Source organism: Macaca thibetana, chromosome 4 (assembly GCF_024542745.1).
Source record: "Macaca thibetana thibetana isolate TM-01 chromosome 4, ASM2454274v1, whole genome shotgun sequence".
Taxonomy (NCBI): Eukaryota; Metazoa; Chordata; class Mammalia; order Primates; family Cercopithecidae; genus Macaca; species Macaca thibetana.
Window position 1 is genome coordinate 156,700,622 of NC_065581.1, and position 12,503 is coordinate 156,713,124.

At 37.8% G+C, this 12,503-nt stretch overlaps 2 protein-coding genes and 1 pseudogene across 32 annotated transcripts in view; 1 reads left to right on the top strand and 2 right to left on the bottom strand.

Moving 5' to 3' along the window:
- SNX3 (sorting nexin 3) overlaps positions 1–12,503 on the top strand; it is a 1,122,685-nt gene that overhangs the window by 881,469 nt on the left and 228,713 nt on the right. Inside the window, exon 1 of one of the 28 annotated variants that reach the window (XM_050789169.1) lies at positions 6,772–6,782. The exons of the other annotated variants lie outside the window; for them this stretch is intronic. The gene's annotated coding sequence lies outside the window, so the exon portion shown is untranslated. Of the gene's footprint in view, positions 1–6,771; positions 6,783–12,503 lie in introns of those variants that run through there. 28 annotated transcript variants of the gene reach the window in all.
- Positions 1–12,503, bottom strand: part of AFG1L (AFG1 like ATPase) — a 221,623-nt gene that overhangs the window by 60,344 nt on the left and 148,776 nt on the right. The window lies entirely within an intron of this gene.
- Positions 7,488–7,611, bottom strand: LOC126954130 (uncharacterized; annotated as a pseudogene).

Here is a 12,503-nt window from a genome sequence, read left to right on the forward strand (position 1 = left end):
AGGTTCCTATTTTCTATTGAGTAGTACCACTGTGTCTTTAAGTCAGAAAAACCCTGGAATCGACCACTGTTCAGTTGCCAGGAAATTTGGCATCAACTCCTACAGGAATCCTGTGAGTACAGTACCCTGGATGAAAAGCCTGAGTGCTTTGGGAGTATGAGAATCATGATTTATTTTTCCATATTAAATTAGTGAACAGAGAGGAAAGTAACCAAGTCATTTCCATTTTGAGAAAAATTCTACAGCTAAAATCAGGCATTCAACATAAAACTTAGACTCAAAGAAACAGAACATGTCAAAAAAGACCTTATTATTGCTGGATCATTTGAAATTCTCAACGAAAATTCCAAAACACTTGGGGGTTTCTGGAAGAGGGTCACGCATGAATTTAAATGGAAATTAATTTCTTCAAGAACCTCCTACTTCATTAGGATTGACTCAAGGGAACAGAATGCTACCCACACTTTGCTTCTTTATCCCTTTTCAAAAATCAACAGCTTGTTAAGGTATCAACAAGTAGAATAGGGTTGGCTTTCCTTAGTCCCTCTCTCTCCATGTTCTCTATTCCAGAGAGCCAAAGTTGATTCGACGCAGAAATTTCCCCTTCCTCTTAGAGTTCCTTGCCAAACTTCCCTGGCAGTGAGCCTTCTCACTCTACTGATTGCCTGTGCATTCATGCTGTACAGCTCTTTGTCCTCAAACCAAACATAATCTGGGGCTGGAGGCAGGTCTAAAATTAAGTTGGTTTATACTTGCCTTAATATAAAACAGACTTGGTTGCATTTCAAATCCTGTAGGTTTGTTTTACATAACGAAATCAGTTGTTAGAATGGATTTTGTCTGAGTATTTATCTTCTCAATCACTCAAAGGCTTAACTGACTGTTCAGAGATCCATTTCAGTCTCTAAATTTCCCACCCTTCTCAATCACCTGGAGAGTAACTTACCTGGTTCCATTAATCTTGACCTGTACATTATGCAGAAAGTGGTATCTAGCACCTTTAGCTCTCAAATTCCAGACCTTCACCTCCTCTTCTCAGCCACAAACTCCCATATAAAATTTCTATCAAATCCATATATTGTATTTTTCCCCAAATAAATCAGTGCCATAACATCTAGAATTGCAACTTGGTAGACATAAAAATACTTCTTTTTAAAATGGAATTTCAGAAAGGCTATAATGATTGAGAATTAAAAAAAAAAAAAAAGGAGGGAGAAGAAGTTGGAGAGTAAAAAGCTCTAACTCCTCTTTAGGAGAAAAAGATAGTCAGAGCCACTTGGGAAGGAGAAAGGGAATTTTTTTTTTTTTTTTTTTTTGACAGAGTCTCACTCTGTCACCCAGACTGGAGTGCGGTGGCATGATCTCAGTTCACTGTAACCTCTGCCTCGCAGGTTCAGGCGATTCTCCTGCCTCAGTCTCCTGAGTAGCTGAGATTACAGGCGTGCACCACCATACCTGGCTAATTTTTGTATTTTTAGTAGAGACGGGGTTTCACCATGTTGGCCAAGCTATCTTGAACTCCTGACCTCAACTGATCCACCAGCCTCAGCCTCCCAAAGTGCTGGGATTACAGGCGTGAGTCACCACATCCAGCTGAGGCCAGGGAGTTTTAATAGCTAAAAATGAACACAGCAAATAACTAAAGACCTAGGTTTGTTGCCAGATCATCTTTTCTTATGCAGCAGATTGATCTTCAGTTATAACTGTGATCTGTTTGAAGATGAAATAACACAATGAAAATTCTAAAGAAATCTAAAAACCCTCTTCTGTATTTTTATATGTATAAGAATACATATTATCTACTAATATACACATTATATATATACACAATATTATTTACATTCTATTAGATGACTGTGGCCATACAATTGGATATTTTGTCAATGTATTTAGCTGGATATAGTGGGCCAGCTCCATTCTGGTTCTCCTGCTGGAAAACAAACACTATTCAGTAAAGGAACAGGAGATAAAAGGCATACTAAACTGACTGGTAGAACCTGATACTGAAGTCTCTACTAGATGGACTTCTTTTTTTGCTGTACCACTTCATAGGTGCTGTTTCAAATAGTGAAATTAATTTCTAATTCAGTAGTCTTTGAGTTAATGCAAGATTAATTAAGATTTAGATGGACATCTAAATTATATCAAATGTACAATTTTGTGATTTGGGGGTGGTTTGTTGGTTTTTTTGTTATGTTTGTTTGTTTGTATTTTGAGACAAGGTCTCACTCTGTAACCCAGGCTGGAATGCAGTGGCACAATCATGGCTTATAGCATCCTCGACCTCCTGGGTTCAAGCGATTCTCCCACCTCAGCCTCTCAAGCAGCTGGGACCACAGGCACACAACACCAAGCCCAGTTAGTTTTTTTAACCTTCGTAGACATGAGGTCTCTACATGTTGCCCAGGTTGGTCTCAAATTCCTGGGCTCAAGCAATCCACCCATCTCAGCCTCTCAAAGTGCTGGAATTATCGGCATGAGCCACTGCACCTAGCCTTTTGTGATTTTTTTTTTTTTTTTTTTTTTTTTTTTTTTTTTTTTTGAGACTGAGTCTTGCTCTGTCACCCAGGCTGGAGTGCAGTGGCACAATCTCAGCTCACTGCAAGCTCCACCTGCCAGGGTCACACCATTCTCCTGCCTCAGCCTCCCGAGTAGCTGGGACTACAGGCACCTGCTACCACACCTGGCTAATTTTTCTGTACTTCTAGTAGAGACAGGGTTTCACCGTGTTAGCCAGGATGGTCTCGATCTCCTGCCCTCGTGATCCGCCCACCTCGGCCTCCCAAAGTGCTGGGATTACAGGCATGAGCTGCTGCACCCGGCCAGCCTTTTGTGATTTTCAATAGACATAAAAGAATTTTTTTAAACAGTCTACTTGGGCTGGGCACAGTGGCTCATGCCTGTAATCCTAGCACTTTGGGAGGCTGAGGCAGGTGGATTGCTTGAGGGCAAGAATTTGAGACCAGCCTGGGCAACACAGTAAAAACCCATCTCTGCCAAAATAAATACAAAAATTAGCTGGGCGTGGTGGCACGTGTCTGTAGTCCCAGCTACTCAGTAGGCTGAGGTGGGAAAATGGCTTGAGTCTAGGAGAAGGAGGCTGCAGTGAGCTGAGATGGCACCACTGCACTCCAGCCTGGGCTACTACTGAGCCAGACCCTGTCTCAAAAACAAACAAACAACAGCAAGAAACAGCCTACTGGATCATGTCCTATAAAATATAAAACAAAAAGTTGTTGTTTTGTTGTTTATAATATACAGCTATAAGTGTACAACAGGGCTTTACTCATTCATAAAATATCAACAGGAGTTCTTATGACAAACATACTACTGTGCATCTACTTTTGAGAACCAACTATATTTCCCCACCATAGAGCCCTTTCCCCTCCCAGGTGTTCTTTGAGCACAAATTCATTACCATTACTGATCATCTGCTTATCAAAAACACATAGCAACACACAATGCTTTGATTTGAATCTGAGACATTTCAATTTGAATACTTTGTACTTCTCATAGCAATAAATAGTTCTTCACTAAGAAAGTAACAAAAATACAGTGAAAAAAGTATTGAAAAAATTAAAATGTTATTTAAAAAAGAGTCAGATTTAGGACCAGCTACATGAGAGGCTGAAAGGCTGAGACAGGAGGACTTTTTTTGTTGTTGTTGCTGTTGTTGTTGTTGTTGTTGAGATGGAGTCTTGCTCTGTCACCCAGGCTGCAGTGCAGTGGCGTGATCTCGGCTCACTGTAAGCTCCGTCTCCCGGGTTCATGCCATTCTAACCTGCCTCATCCTCCCAAGCAGCTGGGACTACAGGCGCCCGCCACCATGCCCGGCTAATTTTTTTTTTTTTTTTTTTTTTTTGTATTTTTAGTAGAGACGGGGTTTCACTGTGTTAGCCAGAATGGTCTCGATTTCCTGACCTTGTGATCCACCCGCCTCGGCCTCCCAAAGTGCTGGGATTACAGGCGTGAGCCACTGCACCTGGCCGGGAGGACTTCTTGAGCCCAGGAGTTTGAGACTATCCTGGGCAACATAGTGAGACCTTGTCTCAAAAAATCAAAAAACAGAAAACACTTAATGTAAAAGACAGCAGTAAAGGAAGAATAGAGGAGGGGAAATGAAACAGGAAACAAAGAAAACAAAAAGTAAAAAGCAAATGTAAATTTAATTCCATCAGTAATAACATAATTTCCAAATGAATTAAACAATTCAATCAAAAAGCAGAGACTGTCACATTGGATAAAAAAAGACCCAACTATATGCTGTCTACAGGAGACAGCTTTTAGATTCAGAGATACAAATAGACTCCTGATGTTTTTCTATTCTATTTCATTAATTTCTACTAATCTTTATTATCTACATCTCCTTTAAACTAAAGGTTCCCTATCCATCTCTCTTTTTCTTATTTATTTGTTAAAGAAGCAATTGATTTATGTCATTTAAAATTGCATCTTGATAAGCTATAAAATAAATTTTAAAAATAAGTATAATACCCTATCACACCTAACAAAGTTAACAATAATTCCTCAGTGTCAATGAAACATCCTGTAGTATTTGCATTTTTTTTATTGTGCTGTAGGTTTTTTTGTTGTTTTGTCTTTGTTTTCATTCTGATAGTTGGTGTGATTCAGGATCCACATAAGGCCCATGCGCTGTGATTGGTTGATATGTTTCTACGTCTCCTTTAAACTAAAGGTTCCCTATCCATCTCTCTCTTTTTTTTATTTGTTGAAGAAGCAATTGATTTATGTCATTTAAAAAATCTACAGTCTACATTTTGATGGATGTATTCCTGTGATGTTATTGAACATATTCCATTGCCCCTATATTTCCTGTAAATGGATAAAATTCAGGTCTCATTTTGTAGCAATTATTATAGAATTTGTGATCATTAACTAGATCCATTAAACTATGAGTGTTTTACAAAATGGTGATATTCTAATTCTATTCTAATTCTCTCAAGATTTTTTCAATTGCTACCCAGAAAACTTTTATAAAGAGAAGCTTGCCCTCATCAACTACTTTGTTATACTATGGATCAGTTATTTTAAAATAGGCAGGAAAAAATACTTGACTCTTTCCTTTTACTACCAATTTTTCAGAATAAAGGTCTAGACATTTTCACTTCTGGCCGTGATGGAATAACAGGGCCCAGAGTTACCTATCTGCCATAAACAACTAGAAACGATCTAAAATATATGAAACAATGGTTTGCAGACACTGGATAACAAAAAGCACAGTACAGCAATCCCCAGCAAAGGGAAACAAAACAGTTTAGCCTCAATTTACTGCCTGGTGAGTTTCCAGACTTCAGGAGTAGGGACACAAACACAGCTCAGCATTTGGGAGGTTGAGAAAACGGAATTCAGCATTTGGGGAGGCTAGTGCAGCTAGAATTTGCAAGGTATAATACTGGAAAAAAAAGATATAGAGACAGAAGTCCAGTGATCTGCAGAGGGCTTCCCTGAGTCTTTAGCTGAGTACTAATCTGTGTATGCCTAAGAAGCAACTACTTGAAATGGTGAGGTGGGAAAGGACTCACTGGAATCACAAAGCATTACCCCTGGAGCTCATAAATGGCCAGGAATAGTTTATGTTCCCTCTAGTCAGAGTAGAAAGTCCTACAAAATATAGTGTATAAGGTGGAACTCTCAGAAGGGTATTGCTTCAGGAATAACTAGGCCTAGAATAAAGGCACTCTGGTTCTACTTTACACAGCCTAGCCTCAAGAGGATAAAATTGTTTCCAAGTAACTTAACTGTGTCCCAGAACACAGTCCTAAAATACTTAAAGGAATACAAAAACTCTAGTACCAAACAATATAAAATTCACAATATCTGAAATGCAATTTAAAAAACAAGCATGAAAAGCAGGAAAATCAACTCATAAAAAGGACAAAAATTGATCAATAGAAACAGACCCAGAAATGACATAGATGATAGTATTAGCAGACAAACACATTAAAACCACAATTATAAATATGCTGCATATGCTCGGTAAGGTAGAGGAAGGCATGAGTATAAGAACAAACAAAGAAGATACGAAAAAAGAAACCTCCCGGCATGGTGGTGTGTGTCTGTAGTCCCAGCTACTGGGAGGCTAAAGTGGGAGAATCTCTTCAGTCCATGATCTCAAGACCAGCCTGGGCAACACAGCAAGACCTTGCCTTTTAAAAAAGAAAAGAAAAAAAAAAGGGAAAGAAACCCAAGTTTAGCATTTAACAAGGAAAAAAGCCACCTCTAACATGGACAAATACACTGGATTATAATTAATAGCAGATTAGACACTGCAAAAGAAACTACGCAAAATGAAACACAAACACAGGAAGAGAAAAAGAATGAAAAAAGTGAACAGAGCATCAGAGAGCTGTGGAATAATATAAAGAGGTCTAATGTAAGTGTAACTGGAGCTCCAGAAATTGAAGAGGAGGAGAAGGGATGGGGAGAAATTGTAAAGAAATAAGAGAAAATTCTCCAAATCAAATGAAAACTATAAACCTACACATCCAAGAAGCACAACCAAATTCAGGCAAAAGAAACATGCTGAAAACCATACCAATGCACATCATAATAAAACTGTTTAAAAACAAGATAAAAATAAAATTGTAGAAGCAGACAGTGATAAGACTTATGTCCTTATGTAGAGAAGGACAAAGAATGACAGTAGATTTCTCATGGAAACAATGCAAGCCAGAAGAGAAGAAAGCAATATCACTAAAGTCCTATAAAACAAAAAGTGGAGGAAAGAAGAAAAAGAGAGGACGGAAGGGAGAAAAGGGGGGAGGAAGGAAGGGAGAAAAGGGGGAAGGAAGAAAGGAAAGCCAGCCAGCCTGTCAGCCTAGAATTCTCTAGCCAGCAAGAATCTTTCAAAAATAAAAGCAAAACAAAAACATTAATATGAGAAAATTCATCACCAGCAGATAACTACTATAAGAAATGTTAAACAGAGTCCTTTAGGAAGAAGAGAAATTATATCAGGTGGAAATGTCAATCTATATAACAGAATGAAGAGTACAAGAAATAGTAAATATGTAGGTAAATTATAAGACTTTTTTCTTATTTTAAAAATCTCTTTAAAGGATTATTGACTGTTTAAGCAAAAGTAATGACAATATATTACGGAGTTTATAACTTAAAAAGAAAATAGAGTACTGCATATAATAATATTATATAATAAAATATACAATTACATAATAAAATAACAGAAAAGACAATAAAAGCACAGAGCCCAGGATAGTAAAAATGGAAGTATACTGTAGGTTTTTACGTTATACATCAAGTGGTATACTCTTACTTGAAGGCAAGCTATGATAAGTTAAAGGTGCTTATGCTAAGCCCTAAAGTGACTTTTAAAAGAAAAAAATCAAGGAGGTATAGCTAATAAGAGGTAAAAGGGAATCTTAAAAAAATAACTAATATGAAGTCAGAAAAAGAGGGAAACTGGAAAAAACAACAGATGGGACAATAGAAAACAAATAGCAAACAACATGGATTAACTTTGAAAACATTACGCTAAATGAAAGAAGCCAGGCACAAAGACCACTTCTTATAGTATTAAACTGGTAAGAACAGATACTACACTTGATCTTAACCAAAAGGCTGAGAAGTAATATACATCGTATATAGAGTGGCATATTACTTAACAATGGTGATATGTTTTAAGAGTGTTATTAGGTGATTTTGTCATCATGCAATCATGCAGACATGATAGAGTATACTGACACAAACCTAGATGGCATAGCCTGCTACACGCTTGTGCTACACGCTTTTGCTACACGGTATAGCCTAATGCTCCTAGGCTATAAACCTATACAGCATTTTACTGTACTAAATATTGTAAGCAACTGTAATATAATGGCAAGTATTTGTGTATCTAAACATAGAAAAGATACAATAAAAATACAGTATTATAATCTTATGGGACCACCATCATATCTGTGATATGGTCCATCATTGGCTAAAATATTACTATGCAGTGTGTAACTATATTACATCTTATGTGATTCCATTTATATGAGATATATAAGATAGGCAAATTCCATAGAGACGGAAGGTAGATTGACAGAGGGTAGAGGGGTGAGAGGTATGACTACTAACAGTTATGAGTTTCTTTCTGGGGTGATAAAAATGTTCTGAAATTAGATAGTGGTGATGGTAGTACAACTCTAAATATACTAACAAACCACTGAGTTATAGACTTTAAAAGGGTGAATTGTATCTCAATAATTTTTTTTCTAAAAAGTACCAAAAAAAAAACCCCAAACAAGTAGCAAGATAGTATATTTAAACCCAGCCATATCGACAATCGCATCAAGTGTAAATGGTTTAAATATCCCCAATTAAAAGAAAAAGATTGTCAGATTGCATAAAAAATAAATACCCAAATACATGTTGCCAACAAGAAACCCATTTTAATATAAAGACACAGATAGGCTGAAAGTAAAAAGATGAGAAAAGATATATCATGCAAACCCTAATTTTTAAAAAGCTGAAGTGGCTACATTAATATTAAGCATAGAGATTTTAGAGAAAGGAATATCACCAGGAACAATGAGGTTCATTTCATAATGATGAAGAGGTCAATTCATCAAGAGAACATATCAATCCTAAACATTTATGTACCTAATAATAGAGCTTCAAAATACATGAAGCAAAACCAGACAGAACTGTAAGAGGAAATAGAAAAATCCATAATTATACTTGGAAATTTCAGCACCTCTTTCTCAATAATTAATAGAAAAAGTAGACAAAAAAATCAGTAAGAATATAGGAGATTTGAACAACCCTATCAACCAACTTGACCCAATGGCATTTAAAGTACACACTACTAACAATAGCAGAATACATAATCAAGTGCATGAGAAACTTGTTCCAAGATGCATCATATTCTGGGCCATAAAGCAAGCCTCAATAAATTCAAAAGGATTCAAATCATACAACATAGACTCTGTAACCATAATTAGTTAAATTTGGGAATCATTAACAGAAAGATGTATAAAAAAAAATCACCAAACGTTTGGAAAATAAATAACACACTTTTAATAACCCATGGATCAAAAAATAAATCACGAGAGAAAACATGACATAATAAAACGTGTGAGATGCATCTAAAGTAGTAAAGAGAAATTTACAGTTTTAAAATACTTATGTAAGAGCAGAAAGGTTTAAAATCAAGGACTTAACCTTCTACCTTAAAAAATTAGAAAAAGAAGAGCAAATTAAATCCAAACTAAGCAGAATAAACGAAATAATGAAAGTTCAGAAATTAAGGATATAGAAAACAGAAAGTAGTAATAAAGAAAATCAGCACAACAAAAGCAGTTTCGCTGGGAAGATCAGTAGACTTACAACTGCAGTAAGCATGATCAGAAAAAAAAAGAGAAGGATATCTTTTTAAAAATCTTTTGATTATGAAAAATTTTACACATTAAACACATGTGAAGAGAATAGTACTATTAAAATCTCAATGTAATAATCACCCACTCAACGCATGGCATGGTCAATCTTGTTTCCTCTATACCTCCCCTCAATTCCCCTACACTGGATTATTTTGAAGCAAATCCTAGACATTGTATTATTTCATCTGTAAATATTTTCATTTACGATTACTTCTTAAGTAGAAAAACCTAAATGTTCTTCTGTGCCATGATGCTAAGAAGTAAAACATAGTCTGTAAACATCAAAAATATCCCAAATATCTTCATCCCTTCCCCAGACTGAGGAGTTAGCCAGACAACAGTCAGAACCTCAAGAAAGTAGACAGTTTATTTGATTGCCAGAGACAGAAATTCTATGTCTTGCTCTTTGAGAAACAGACTTCAGGGCCAGGCGCGGGGGCTCACTCCTGTAATCCAGCACTTTGGGAGGCTGAGGCGGGCGGACTGCTTGAGGTCAGGAGTTTGAAACCACCTGGCCAACATGGTGAGACCCCAGCTCTACTAAAAATACAAAAATTAGCTGGGCATGGTGGCATGTGCCTGTAATCCCAGCTACTCGGGAGGCTGAGGCACGAGAATCGCTCAAACCTGGGAGGCAGAGGTTCCAGTGAGTCAAGATCACGCCACAGCACTCCAGCCTGGGCAACAGAGTGAGATCCTGTCTCTATAATAACAATAAAAAAAAGAACAGACTTCAGGAAGGCCTAGTGACTGGTGTTGCTGAAGGATGGGAAACTGACCTTTGATTTACACTGACAATAAACATTCAGTTACGGCTTAGGGTTTGCACCTGGTAATTGTACCTGGCAAGCAGGCAGGCACATAGCCAGAGTCTCCACAGCAATCGAGACTTATCAGAAGGGTGTAAACCCACTCACCTAAGAATGACAAAGGTGATAAGGTGATCTAATGGGACCCTTATCTTGATCAGGTGCTCATTGTCACCTAATGGGCCCTCAAAGGCCAGAAAAACTTAAAGCTTCAACTGGGAATATGCTCTATTATCTTCTGTTTTGTGCAAGTGTCTCCATGTGGATACATTTCTGCAACCTTGACTACTAAACAAATTTTATAGTCTTAAACCGTGTAGTATTTCTCCATTGATACCATCACTATTCCATTGTGACACGATGCAGACTAGTGTGAGAAGTAGAAATGATATGAATATAATGGAGTCTAAAAGACACATGAGAGAATTTAAGGAGCTGGAGGAGGAGTGAGCTGGCTCATATTTGGTGTAAGACCATAACATTTTTGTTGTAGAGGATGAGATAAATTATTTCAATGGGGTGTGCATACTGCCTGCTACAGGACTCTGGGCAGTCTAGCACAACATATTGAAACAAATTACAGCCTAAACGGAAGGGGGCCAGACTTAACCATTTTCAAGTTGCTTGCACTGGTAAATGTTTCAGAGGTTCTTCAATGGGAATTGAAATGGGAAATGACTGGGCTAGCTGTCTAACTGGTAAGAAAAACTGAGACTGAAACTGCAGATTCCAATGTCTAGGAGAGAACTGTAATGGTAATGATGGGTGATGAAGAGAAGGTACCAAGCTGTCCTAGACACTCCACTAAACCAGAAGGTAGCAACCTTAATGGCAGAAGCTGGGTCTCAGCCAAAGTTTAGGTATGGGAAGATGTGACAAGCTAAGAAATATTTTTAAGTTTCATTAATCTGATTCTCACAGTTGAAAGCAGAGGAGTGTTTGTAAATAATATCACAGGCAAGAAACATGAAGTTTTTAGTTATGGGGAAGTATGTTTTAACACATATAAGCTTCAGCCTTAGTTTTCACAGACCTTTCTTCTGAAACAAAGCTATAACCTTGAAGCCGTGTGTCTTTTTGTCAGCTAATTGTTATTCTTTTTAAAACTGGTGTTCAAAGTTATATTCTCCGAAATGATTTTCTATTTGGAACAGATATTTCCCAAGTGGAAAACTAAGAGTGCTTGAGACATAAAACTTCCACTAGTAAAAGTACGTAAGAAAAAACTTTTTTTTTTTTTGAAATCTGTTCAAAACATGGGTAAATACATTATATTAGCCAAGTACAAATATGTGAATATTTGAGCTGTGTCTAAAAAGTCATAAATTAGATTTTTCACCATTTTCAGGATGATCCAAAATCCCCATATACATGAAAATGAAATGGTCTTGAGACAATTTAAGTTTTAAACAACTGAACAATGTGCTTCAGATGTAGTTCTGTTGAAGTGGTGGATGACTTCAGTGGACAGGAGCCAACTGAAACAAAGGGAGGAAGCCTGGTTATTTAAGGTCTAATGTCAGGTAAATGCCCCCTGTTGGGAGAGACAAGCCCCTCCATGGGTCTCTCCTTCACATCTCGCTGAGTATGCCAAGAACGCGAGGCCCTAACCATTTCTCAAGGTTGTGCGTGTAGTGAGCAACCTTGAAAGATGAGACAATATCTCCCTTGAGACAAAAAGCAGACTTGCTTATGCTGGCTATAAGATGGCAGATTCCACAAGCTCAGAGTTCTTTTCCTGTAACACAATTTACTGCCTGTTGCAGGAATTATCTAGGCCCTCAGCAAAACACCCTCCCCTCCACTCCATGGGGCTAAGGAGCAAGGAGGGAACTGACACAACATGCTAATGCTCATGCTGCTCTCTGTGCCAAAGCTAATAAGACCCTGTGTCTCTGACCCAGGTCGGTCTCTGTTGTCTTCTGACAGCACTTACGAAATGATAAAAGGCAAACCTATTTTAGGTTTAGGCTCGTAAGTGGGGTAAAATAAAATCCCAGGACCAATGCCTGCCCCCACTCCTTTTGGTTCAGTTTGAAACTTCTCTTCAGGTTATGGCATCTGTGTGAAGGGCAGAGTGTTTGTATGTGAGTATGGAAAGATAGAGTGTTTGAAAAGAACCCCTGCTTCAATAGACTTAGTAGAGAAAAGAACCTATAGGACTCAGCCTTGGAATAAAAAAGAGACAGCAAGGGTGAGTCCAAGGTGATGAGAACTCCTCTCCCCAGGAAACCAGTAACGCTTCACAATAGGGACAGCAAAATGGCCTGGGGCAGCATACCATGGACCCTTCAGC